The 13,746-nt window shown below is 41.0% G+C and overlaps 1 long non-coding RNA gene across 1 annotated transcript; it reads right to left on the minus strand.

Moving 5' to 3' along the window:
• Positions 1-10,144: 10,144 nt before the first annotated feature.
• Positions 10,145-11,529, minus strand: LOC306792475. Its single transcript, XR_013772817.1, has 3 exons — positions 11,473-11,529; positions 10,511-10,584; positions 10,145-10,198 (listed from the first exon to the last, which is right to left on the minus strand). It is a non-coding gene; the product is annotated as an uncharacterized lncRNA (long non-coding RNA).
• Between the last annotated feature and the right edge of the window lie 2,217 nt (positions 11,530-13,746).

A 13,746-nucleotide genomic window follows, 5' to 3' on the forward strand; every position in this document is an offset into this window, starting at 1 on the left:
AGACCGGCATCAAGGTAACGGAACCCACATCTACGGAACTTCCGGTGGGGATGTCAAAATAAACGACCATGAACGATGGTAAAGCGGAAATGACGGCATTATCGTGCAGAGAGATAGAAAACCTTTCAAATGAAGACACATAATTTGAATTACCTGGATTTTGCTTCCCAAAACAGACAGAGACATTTCAGGAAAAAACGGATATCATCAATCTGTTGATTATTATTGTTAAATTATATATACATACGTGTAAATTAACAAGCCAAAGACCAATTTTTTGTGTTTACAAAGAGTTTGAGCCGTACATAAAAACTTTAACATGCTGTCCCAAGAAAAATGACATTTAAATATTAATGCCTGTGATATATGAATAAAATTGCACGTCAGAATGTGTTCCTTGGTGTCCCTTTTACTTTCTTTATATCATTTTTTGCTGATTTTTTTAATGCTTTTATTTACGTCTGTTTTTCTGCTCTTCTGTGGTCCCCGGCATGTTAGCTTGAATCTATGGGTTCATCCTAAATCTCTTAATTGCGTCCTCGTTTCCCTCACTTGGGTCCTTTCCTTGCGTCTTAGTCCCTCCCACCAGGGATGCATGGAGGAAACCATGCAAGGACAGAGGAACGAGGAGATATGTTTTAAGAGACATGAGACGTCCTTTCCTCAGTTGCGTCACGTGAAGCGACGTCTGTTTCTGATGACGGAGGATCGGCTTTAGCAGCTGGAGAGACTTTTGATAAGTTTGTGTGTGTTCACATGATCACTGTACTTAATAACAGCAACTAATAATACTAATAACTAATAAAGACACACAGTAGAGGTGTTTCTCTCTGTAGTCTGTTCACAAACTGTTCTGTTTATAAGATCAGGATCCATTTCTACGGGCGGAATGCGATCGTCTTATTTATGAATTATTCGCGTCTGTACGTTTTGAAATTCAGATTGTGACGTCGATATTAAATCACCCAGAATATGATTATTGTTTCTCTTGAATGATAAAATTCATCAAACCCGACAATCAGGAATGAACAGCCTCACGTGACTGAATGAAATGATGATAAATTATGTAAAAAGTGATTCAGCTCTTTCTATCTATCTATATATATCTAAAGATATATATATATATATACTCCACCATGGTCACGTGACTTCACATTAGTCTATAACATGCACAGGAATGTCTGTCTGTCTGGCTGTCCATTATCGTCCAATCAGGCTGCAGCTATTATCTTCAACTGACCTCTGATCAGTCTGGACTTTGGAGTTGTTGTTGTTGTCAGAGCAGATTTCACTTTTCTCAACGTCTCTGAGACAGAAAACAGAAATAACAGAACAGAGGATCTTTTTTCTTTCTTGACTCATGATGCAGGTTTTCCCGCCTCTTCTTCTTCTCCCCCCTTCCTCCTGGTCCTCCATCCTTACTATCCAGCTGATGGCGGCCATGTTCTGGTTTTCCCGGGTGAGTACAGCCACTGGTTGAACATGCGGAGCATCATGGAGGAGCTGGTGAGGAGGAACCACTCCGTCACAGTTTTAGTTGGAGATGCTTCGCCGTCAGTCAACAACAGCCGCGACGCAGAGAAGTTCAACTTCCTGGTTTTGAAGTTCAAACACGACATGAGTTCAATGCTTTTCAATGACTTACAATGGTTTTCACTGGAGTCAATGACTACAACAGCTGTGACGCAGCCAAGTTCATGCTCATCATGTTCCTCATGCTCATCATGTTCATCATGTTCCTCATGCTCATCATGTTCATCATGTTCATCATGCTCATCATGTTCATCATGTTCATCATGTTCATCATGTTCCTCATGTTGATCATGTTCATCATGTTCATCATGTTCCTCATGTTCCTCATGTTCATCATGTTCCTCATGCTCATCATGTTCATCATGTTCATCATGTTCATCATGTTCCTCATGTTGATCATGTTGATCATGTTGATCATGTTCATCATGTTCCTCATGCTCATCATGTTCATCATGTTCATCATGTTCATCATGTTCATCATGTTCCTCATGTTGATCATGTTGATCATGTTGATCATGTTGATCATGTTCATCATGTTCATCATGTTCATCATGTTCATCATGTTCATCATGTTCATCATGTTCATCATGTTCCTCATGTTCATCATGTTCATCATGTTCCTCATGTTGATCATGTTGATCATGTTGATCATGTTCATCATGTTCATCATGTTCATCATGTTCCTCATGTTCATCATGTTCATCATGTTCATCATGTTGATCATGTTCATCATGTTCATCATGTTCCTCATGTTCATCATGTTCATCATGTTCATCATGCTCATCATGTTCCTCATGCTCATCATGTTCATCATGTTCCTCATGTTCATCATGTTCATCATGTTCCTCATGTTCATCATGTTCATCATGTTCCTCATGCTCATCATGTTCATCATGTTCATCATGTTCATCATGTTCATCATGTTCATCATGTTCCTCATGCTCATCATGTTCATCATGTTCATCATGTTCATCATGTTCCTCATGCTCATCATGTTCATCATGTTCATCATGTTCATCATGTTCCTCATGTTCATCATGTTCATCATGTTCATCATGTTCATCATGTTCCTCATGTTCATCATGTTCATCATGTTCATCATGTTCATCATGTTGATCATGTTGATCATGTTCATCATGTTCCTCATGTTCATCATGTTCATCATGTTCCTCATGCTCATCATGTTCATCATGTTCATCATGTTCCTCATGTTCATCATGTTCCTCATGTTCCTCATGTTCATCATGTTCATCATGTTCCTCATGTTCATCATGTTCATCGTGTTCATCGTGTTCATCGTGTTCATCGTGCTCATCGTGTTCATCGTGTTCATCGTGTTCATCATGTTCATCATGTTCCTCATGTTCCTCATGTTCATCATGTTCATCATGTTCATCATGTTCATCATGTTCATCATGTTCATCATGTTCCTCATGTTCATCATGTTCATCATGTTCATCATGTTCCTCATGTTCATCATGTTCATCATGTTCCTCATGTTCATCATGTTCATCATGTTCATCATGTTCCTCATGTTCATCATGTTCCTCATGTTCATCATGTTCATCATGTTCCTCATGTTCATCATGTTCATCATGTTCATCATGTTCATCATGTTCATCATGTTCCTCATGTTCATCATGTTCATCATGTTCATCATGTTCCTCATGTTCATCATGTTCATCATGTTCCTCATGTTCATCATGTTCATCATGTTCATCATGTTCCTCATGTTCATCATGTTCCTCATGTTCATCATGTTCATCATGTTCATCATGTTCATCATGTTCATCATGTTCATCATGTTCATCATGTTCCTCATGTTCCTCATGTTCATCATGTTCATCATGTTCATCATGTTCATCGTGTTCATCGTGTTCATCGTGTTCATCGTGCTCATCGTGTTCATCGTGTTCATCATGTTCATCATGTTCATCATGTTCCTCATGTTCCTCATGTTCATCATGTTCATCATGTTCATCATGTTCATCATGTTCATCATGTTCATCATGTTCCTCATGTTCATCATGTTCATCATGTTCCTCATGTTCATCATGTTCATCATGTTCATCATGTTCCTCATGTTCATCATGTTCCTCATGTTCATCATGTTCATCATGTTCCTCATGTTCATCATGTTCATCATGTTCATCATGTTCATCATGTTCATCATGTTCATCATGTTCCTCATGTTCATCATGTTCATCATGTTCATCATGTTCCTCATGTTCATCATGTTCCTCATGTTCATCATGTTCATCATGTTCATCATGTTCCTCATGTTCCTCATGTTCATCATGTTCCTCATGCTCATCATGTTCATCGTGTTCATCATGTTCATCATGTTCATCATGTTCCTCATGTTCCTCATGTTCATCATGTTCATCATGTTCATCATGTTCATCATGTTCATCATGTTCCTCATGTTCATCATGTTCATCATGTTCATCATGTTCCTCATGTTCATCATGTTCCTCATGTTCATCATGTTCATCATGTTCATCATGTTCCTCATGTTCCTCATGTTCATCATGTTCCTCATGTTCATCATGTTCATCATGTTCATCATGTTCATCATGTTCATCATGTTCATCATGTTCATCATGTTCATCATGTTCCTCATGTTCATCATGTTCATCATGTTCATCATGTTCCTCATGTTCCTCATGTTCATCATGTTCCTCATGCTCATCATGTTCATCATGTTCATCATGTTCATCATGTTCATCATGTTCCTCATGTTCATCATGTTCCTCATGTTCCTCATGTTCATCATGTTCATCATGTTCCTCATGTTCATCATGTTCATCATGTTCCTCATGTTCATCATGTTCATCATGTTCCTCATGCTCATCATGTTCCTCATGCTCATCATGTTCATCATGTTCCTCATGCTCATCATGTTCATCATGTTCATCATGTTCATCATGTTCCTCATGTTCATCATGTTCATCATGTTCATAATGTTCATCATGTTCATCATGTTCATCATGTTCCTCATGTTCATCATGTTCCTCATGCTCATCATGTTCATCATGTTCCTCATGTTCATCATGTTCCTCATGCTCATCATGTTCATCATGTTCATCATGTTCCTCATGTTCATCATGTTCCTCATGCTCATCATGTTCATCATGTTCCTCATGCTCATCATGTTCATCATGTTCCTCATGTTCATCATGTTCCTCATGCTCATCATGTTCATCATGTTCATCATGTTCCTCATGCTCATAATGTTCATCATGTTCCTCATGCTCATCATGTTCATCATGTTCCTCATGCTCATCATGTTCCTCATGTTCATCATGTTCCTCATGTTCCTCATGTTCCTCATGCTCATCATGTTCATCATGTTCCTCATGCTCATCATGTTCCTCATGTTCATCATGTTCCTCATGTTCATCATATTCCTCATGTTCCTCATGTTCATCATGTTCATCATGTTCCTCATGTTCATCATGTTCCTCATGTTCATCATGTTCCTCATGTTCATCATGTTCATCATGTTCCTCATGTTCCTCATGTTCATCATGTTCCTCATGCTCATCATGTTCCTCATGTTCATCATGTTCATCATGTTCCTCATGTTCATCATGTTCATCATGTTCCTCATGTTCCTCATGTTCATCATGTTCCTCATGTTCATCATGTTCATCATGTTCATCATGTTCCTCATGCTCATCATGTTCATCATGTTCATCATGTTCCTCATGTTCCTCATGTTCATCATGTTCATCATGTTCCTCATGTTCATCATGTTCCTCATGTTCATCATGTTCCTCATGTTCATCATGTTCCTCATGTTCATCATGTTCATCATGTTCCTCATGTTCATCGTGTTCCTCGTGTTCATCGTGTTCATCGTGTTCCTCGTGTTCATCATGTTCCTCATGTTCCTCATGTTCATCATGTTCCTCATGCTCATCATGTTCATCATGTTCATCGTGTTCCTCGTGTTCATCGTGTTCCTCGTGTTCATCATGTTCATCATGTTCCTCATGTTCATCATGTTCCTCATGCTCATCATGTTCATCATGTTCATCATGTTCATCATGTTCCTCATGTTCATCATGTTCATCATGTTCCTCATGTTCATCATGTTCCTCATGCTCATCATGTTCATCATGTTCATCATGTTCCTCATGTTCATCATGTTCCTCATGCTCATCATGTTCATCATGTTCATCATGTTCATCATGTTCATCATGTTCCTCATGTTCATCATGTTCCTCATGCTCATCATGTTCATCATGTTCATCATGTTCATCATGTTCATCATGTTCCTCATGTTCATCATGTTCATCATGTTCCTCATGTTCCTCATGTTCATCATGTTCCTCATGCTCATCATGTTCATCATGTTCCTCATGTTCATCATGTTCATCATGTTCCTCATGTTCATCATGTTCCTCATGCTCATCATGTTCATCATGTTCATCATGTTCCTCATGTTCATCATGTTCCTCATGTTCCTCATGTTCATCATGCTCATCATGCTCATCATGCTCATCATGCTCATCATGTTCATCATGTTCCTCATGTTCATCATGTTCCTCATGCTCATCATGTTCATCATGTTCATCATGTTCATCATGTTCATCATGTTCCTCATGTTCATCATGTTCATCATGTTCCTCATGCTCATCATGTTCATCATGCTCATCATGTTCCTCATGTTCATCATGTTCATCATGTTCATCATGTTCCTCATGCTCATCATGTTCATCATGTTCATCATGTTCCTCATGTTCCTCATGCTCATCATGTTCATCATGTTCATCATGTTCATCATGTTCCTCATGTTCATCATGTTCATCATGTTCCTCATGCTCATCATGTTCATCATGTTCCTCATGTTCATCATGCTCATCATGTTCCTCATGCTCATCATGCTCATCATGTTCATCATGTTCCTCATGCTCATCATGCTCATCATGTTCATCATGTTCATCATGTTCATCATGTTCATCATGTTCATCATGCTCATCATGTTCCTCATGCTCATCATGCTCATCATGTTCATCATGTTCCTCATGCTCATCATGCTCATCATGTTCATCATGTTCATCATGTTCATCATGCTCATCATGCTCATCATGCTCATCATGTTCCTCATGTTCCTCATGGAAATAGCCAGGTAAGGAATGCCCAACCCATTTGCCGACGACAGGGAAAGCCACTCACAGGTTTTCAGAGTTGGCCTAAAATGCTGCTAAAAAAATGTCTCTGTAATAGTTGACACGCTGGACCCAGTGTCTATTTCACCTTCACATCACCCAACCATCACCCGACTCACAGCGCCAAACTGCAGCACCCGTTACCACAGAGACCCGGTTCACAACACCGTAAAGGCACCTACACACAGGAAGCAGGGTTATAAAGTACAAATGCTTTATTGGTACAAACTATGTGGAGGAACCAGTGACAGCTGGTTTAGCAGGCAGGAGGAGTTCACAGACAGGCGATAAGATCGGTATCACAAACTATTTAAAGCCAAATAAGTGTCTGCCTCACGCTGCGGCAGACACTGCGCTACTGACGCAACGTATGCGCCTCACGCTGCGGCAGACACTGCGCTACTGACGCAACGTATGCGCCTCACGCTGCGGCAGACACTGCGCTACTGACGCAACGTATGCGCCTCACGCTGCGGCAGACACTGCGCTACTGACGCAACGTATGCGCCTCACGCTGCGGCAGACACTGCGCTACTAACGCAACGTATGCGCCTCACGCTGCGGCAGACACTGCGCTACTAACGCAACGTATGCGCCTCACGCTGCGGCTCCGCTTGTTGTGGGAGAGAAAGCAGGAGGACTCATCCATGTTAGATCTCCAGTCAGGCCGTCAGTGTTTAGAGCGTTCCAACCTTTTCTGAACTGCGGCACACCAACAACCAACAACGTTACAAAATGACACCGGACGATGTCTCGCGGCACACCGGACGATGTCTCGCGGCACACCGGTGTGCACTGATTACACTGTGACACACTTTTTCTACTTTTGTCTCTTTACACGACCCCAGTGGATTTGAAATGAATCATCAACATGCGGTTGAAGTGAAGACTTTCAGCTTTAATATAAAGGATGAAACAACAACATCACATGAATTGCAGACATTGTTCTACAGTTACCCACATCACAGAGGCTCAAAACTAAATAGACAAACGTGTTCATGGACCGATGAGTCGGTTTGGGATTGACCAAATCAACAGTTTAGTACATTCTTAAAAAGAAGGAATATCGGTTCTTTTAAACATTTTTATCAAACATATATTAAGTCCTTCGGCTCCACAGCGCTGCTTCCGGCCAAACATATTTTACATCCGTACTGGTTTAGGACTACCATAGGAAATGAATGGAAATGGTTTTAGGGAGTTTTAGCTAAAGCATGCTGGGTTCGATCCCCGCCAATGCAAATCATCTTTACCTCCTCTGTAACAAATAAAACGCACAGAGAGTACAAGCGTGCACGGGGCCTGAGTGACGTCCTGTAGAGCAGTGACGCAGAGGTCCCGTGTGTTTCTGTCGCTGGTGCTACACTTCATTTAATAAGCGGTCTGTATTCAGGCTCCTCTTTGCTGAGGTTTGTTCTGTTGAAGAGAAAATCCCGATTTATAAATGATAGATGTAGCACAAACACTCCTCGTGCCCCCCGCTCCTCCAATTTAAAGCTATAAAACATTTTTCTGGTTCAATTAAAAAAAACGGCGAAACCAGTGGATTATCTGATGTTTCCACCAGCTGATCACAGAGGAAGAGCTGGAGACGAGACAAAGAAATAAAAATAAACAGAAAAACGAGGCTTCTTATGATCTAATGACTGTATATCGTTGTTTTTTTTTAAATCAAACATATATCAAACATATATTAAGTCCTTCGGCTCCACAACGCTGCTAGTGGCCAAACATATATTACATCCGTACTGGTTTAGGACTACCGTAGGAAATGAATGAACCTATAAATACGGAGGTCCCGCACGCTAAACCTCGTTGCGCATTGGTGGTTCAGTGGTAGAATTCTCGCCTGCCACAAATAGGCAAGCCGTGTATAGTTGGCATACGCTGACAGCCAATGAAATTGCAGCATTTCATATCGCTGGTTTCAGCTCCTGGACGCAGATTCGAGTCTCACTGGGGCAAAGCCACTCATCAATGACAAAGAGCTATTCATAAATCAAGAAATGTTTTTCCAGCTTTACCTTTTACTGATTGTCACTAGATTGTAGTGGCAGATAGATTATCAAGTACTTGACTTATTTTTGGCTATAAACCTATTATATTGTAGTTTTTACTGTTGACTATAATGATTCACGTATTAATGAGACATGTGAACATTAGTGAATGAAATATATTTATTAAACACAACAGGGACAGTGAATATTGAACACAGAGCCAATAATGCAAGGTCACAAATACACAACACAAATATGTTAAACAAATATAATAATGACAAAACACTCCCCTTTTCTCTTACTTTCCCTTTTCAACCTCCCATCTCTTTTTTTCTGTCTCATAAAAAGCAGGTCGTCTGCTTCTCATGCCCTGGTCTTTGTAAAAGGAAAAGACTTTACCAGGGCAGTAAATGTACTTCCCTGTTAGTCCAGGGAACCCCGTGTGAATGTGAGGACTGTTTGGATCCTGCTTCAGATCCATCTGACAGAATCGACACTTGCGACCTGTGGGCTGGGATTCAGTCCTCTTCCTCTTCTGCTGTCTTCTGTCCTCCACCCTTTTCCTTGTAGCATCCAGTTCCAGCTGAAATAACTTTGGAGGAGGAAGATCAGAGATGCTGTGGATTCATTCTGGCTGGGGAGGGAGATGCCACAATGACACCATCTTCATGAGGTTGCGCACAGGAAAGCAGCCTGTCCAGAGACCCGTGGATTCCAGCTCTGTCTTCATCCAGATCCTCTGCTGCTGTGAACAGGTCCACTGGCTGACTTCATGCTCGTAGCCAGGGAGCTGTGGAGGAGGACGGGTGGGGACAGCTAACGGCCTGGGTGATGGCTCACCTAGTCAGACAAGAATAAACGGAGCAAATGAGTACGATTCTGGGTGCGTCTTGATTTAATCTTTTGACATGAAAAACCTTCTAATACTAACTTTGATCTCTCTGTGCAGGTGACAGTTGAGCGGGCTCTGCAGACGTCTCAGGAGAAATCAGGGGGGCCTCTGACACTACAGAGAATATTAAACATGTTGTCATTATTATTGACAGTAAGATGAAGCAAGGATGTAACATGACAGCTACACTGTCGTCTGTGAAACTCAGCAAGCTGGACACTGGAGTGCTGCCTACCTATTGTCTGAATACAGTGCAGCAGCAACTGTATAGAATTAACAACAGTTTTGATGAACACTACATGAAGTATATTTTTAAGATGCAAATACAGGTCAAATAACACACACCAGGGACTGTGACAGTCGCCTCTGTTGCTGGACGACCCGCTCCTTCTGGCAGCAGACACGTGAGCTCCTGAGGAACAGGCACTGGTCTCCTTACAGTTACAGCTGCAAGGAGAGAAGGATCACAAAACACAATCAATGGTTTATAAAAGATATGAGCACAGTGAATATGACAGATGTGTTTAAATGTTGGATGTATTTACCATCTACTTGTGAACCCTTCAGATGAGTTGGTGCAGCCAGTGTAGCAGATGGTTCTACAATGGAAAACACCTTGTCAGTAATTTATATTTTGACAATATACAAACACAACTGTTAGTATCGTTACTTCACCTTTCTCAGCCGTATCCAATGACAGACTGTTTCTCACATTAATATATAAAGAATATACTTCATTCATACACGTGTGTTTGTCTTTCAATGGGTTAATATTCAGTGGCCAGTCATTGTGATGTAACCTAGGCAGGTGAAGCAACATGGCACACTTCAAACACCGTTCAGCAAACCGGCTGAACTGTAACTGATTTTAAATCTTCAGGTGGTAGAAATGAAAGACATCAAATGTTTACTCTCAGCTCTGCACGTGTTGCTTTGAAGGAGATACTCAGCATCCCTCTCTCCAGCTCTTCATCTTCATCCATCACTGAGATGCAAACAGACGAGAATTAGAACGTCATTAAATTAATATCTTCTTGCACTTCTTGTACATAAACATTATTTTAACAGTGATGGAGAAAGTCTACACATCTTGTACTTCAGTAAAAAAATATGTATTAATACCACCACATGGTGTAAATACTCTTTAAGTGAAAGTCCTGCACTCAAATCTTACTTACTCAAAGTCTGACTTCAGTAAAAGTACAAAAAAGCATGTGTTCATCACTTTAATGACTTTATATACTGCTGGTAGTTTAATCTGTAATAACACATCATTTATTAGTTGAGTATATTTTGTCTGATATCCTGAATCTGCCAAGTAACTAACGTTAGTAACTAATGCTGTCAAACACACGTGGAGCAGTTAATGTACATAACTATGAACTACATGCATTAATGACGATACGTGACGTGATACAACGGAGACGTGCGTGTTTATTTAACGTTAACGTGATTCACATGAACCACCGGGTCCGGTCACAGCTTGTTGTTCTTTTGTTACGTGTCCGTAAAGTAACAGAGTATATCTTACGTTCACCACAACCTCAACCGGCCGCTGCTCAGCCTCTGTGTTCACTGACATGCGTCGTAAACGCGAACTCATTTTATTTGAATGCACGTTCGTGTTAACTTGTGATACTTTTGGTCACAAAAACGCATCAAAGTCGGACATGAATTAACCGATATGAACCGTTAACGGCTCCAGATTACGTTACGTTGTAAGGTAACGAACTCATACAGAAGTCCGCCTTCGACACAATAACACAAAAAAAACACAACTAACTTTATCTTTGAAGCTTTCAAGTGAATGTCAGACAGCCCAGACTAATTGTCATGACATTTTAATTCATTGTTATTCATCTTAATGACTTACCGTTCAACGTAGTGTCCACCCAGCGAATAGATCCGGAAAATGCGGGCTGTCGATGCTCTTTCCAGGCTCCGACTGACTGACAAACACCGGAGAAAATCTTTCTCTCGCAAAACGGCACCACAGCGCTGCTGGTGCTGGTGGCCAAAGATATATTACATCCGTACTGGTTTAGGACTACCATTGAAAATGAATGGGAAACGGTTTAGGGAGGCCCGGGTTCGATTCCCGGCCAATGCAAAATACCTTTTTCTTTGTTAGGGTTAGTTTTAGCGTTAGTCGGGGTTAAGGGTTCGTGTGTTAGATTGGGGACGTGACTTCCATCGTGTATGGAGCTAAATCCAGGTCAAAAGTTTTGTTCATTTGAAAAAAATATTTGAACCTGAAAGTTCAAGTTGTGGTTTTGAACATTGAAAAATGGATTCAAAATAAAAAGAAGTCAATGAAAAGGATTTTCAAAATAAAAAAATGCGCTAGAAAATAATTGTCGGTGTCAATTAATGAAAGCGTTAACGCGATAATAACGCGTTAACTTGCCCAGCACTCATTTTGATATTTGAGTTCTTATATTTTTCAGTTTCAGATTTTATATTGCTGTTGTAATGTTGTGCTCTGGTTGTCATCTCGCAATGATCTATTGGGTTTGGAAGGGGGTGAAATAACATTAGTGTTATGTTATGTTCGTCTCATGCCGTGTTCACACCAAAACGCGAATTCATCGCGCCGCATATTCGCGTCAATCGCGCCGCCGGTCTCGCCGGGGACCATTTGTGGACATTGGTCCGGTCTCTGTTGATATGAGGTATCGTAGAGCTCTGGGTGAACACAGACGCTACAGGATTTATTTCCTGATTCAACAGCGGCAGGAAGCCAGTGATGACAGGGGGAGCAACTCAACGCTGATAGGCTATCGCGCCACAGCGTCACGTGAATATTTCGCCGAATTGACAGTTGAAAATTTCAACTCACACTCTTGGGGCGATTTGGCCTTTGACGCGAATCTCCCTCGCAGTCGGAGTCTTTCTTAAAAAACATAAATATTTTTGAATGTCAGAAATAATATTACTGGAATGTTTTGAGGCTTAATGAAGCACAATCCTTTCACAATAAAAGCCCCCGTGTTTCCTCCCTCCCAGGTCAACCAAAGACGAGAGCGTTGGTGACTCACGGCGGCACCATTGTAATAATCTTGAGTGTGAAACCAAATGTGTAATCAATACAAACGCTTAATCATATTTTTTGTGGGCTGTCTTATGTGTATATAAGAATGTCCATATGAGCCAGTAAGTCGTTACGACTCTGGACACGGACATAAACACTTTAGGGCTTGCGGCTGCCTAGCCTTCTAGTCCTTAAAGTTTATAGTTAGGGTTAGGGTTAGGGTTAGGGGTTAGGGTTTAGGGTTAGGGTTAGGGTTAGGGTTAGGGTTAGGGACCCCTTAACCTAACCCTAACCCCTTAACCTAACCCTAACCCTAACCCTAACCCCCTAACCTAAACCTAACCCTAACCCTTAACCAACACAAAGATAAGGCATGTTTATTATTGAATCGTTTGAAATTTATTAACCCTAACCCTAACCCTAACCCTAACCTTAACCTAACCCTAACCCTAACCCCTTAACCTAACCCTAACCCTAAACATAACCCTAACCCTAACCCCTTAACCTAACCCTAACCCTAACCCTAACCATAACCCTAACCCTAACCCTAAACCTAACCCTAACCCTAAACCCTTAACCTAACCCTAACCCCTTAATCTAATCCTAACCCTAACCTTAACCCTAACATTAACCCTAAACTTAACCCTAACCCTAACCCCTTAACCCTAACCCTAACCCCTTAACCTAACCCTAACCCTAACCCTTAACCAACACAAAAATAAGGCATGTTTTTTTGTTGATTCGTTTGAAATTTATTAACCCTAACCCTAACCCTAACCTTAACCTAATCCTAACCCTAACCCTAACCCCTTAACCTAACCCTAACCCTAAACATAACCCTAACCCTAACCCCTTAACCTAACCCTAACCCTAACCATAACCCTAACCCTAACCCTAAACCTAACCCTAAACCCTTAACCTAACCCTAACCCCTTAATCTAATCCTAACCCTAACCTTAACCCTAAACTTAACCCTAACCCTAACCCCTTAACCCTAACCCTAACCCCTTAACCTAACCCTAACCCTAACCCTTAACCAACACAAAAATAAGGCATGTTTTTTTGTTGATTCGTTTGAAATGTATTAACCCTAACCCTAACCCTAACCTTAACCTA

Source organism: Melanostigma gelatinosum (assembly GCF_949748355.1).
Source record: "Melanostigma gelatinosum genome assembly, chromosome: 18".
Lineage (NCBI taxonomy): Eukaryota > Metazoa > Chordata > Actinopteri > Perciformes > Zoarcidae > Melanostigma > Melanostigma gelatinosum.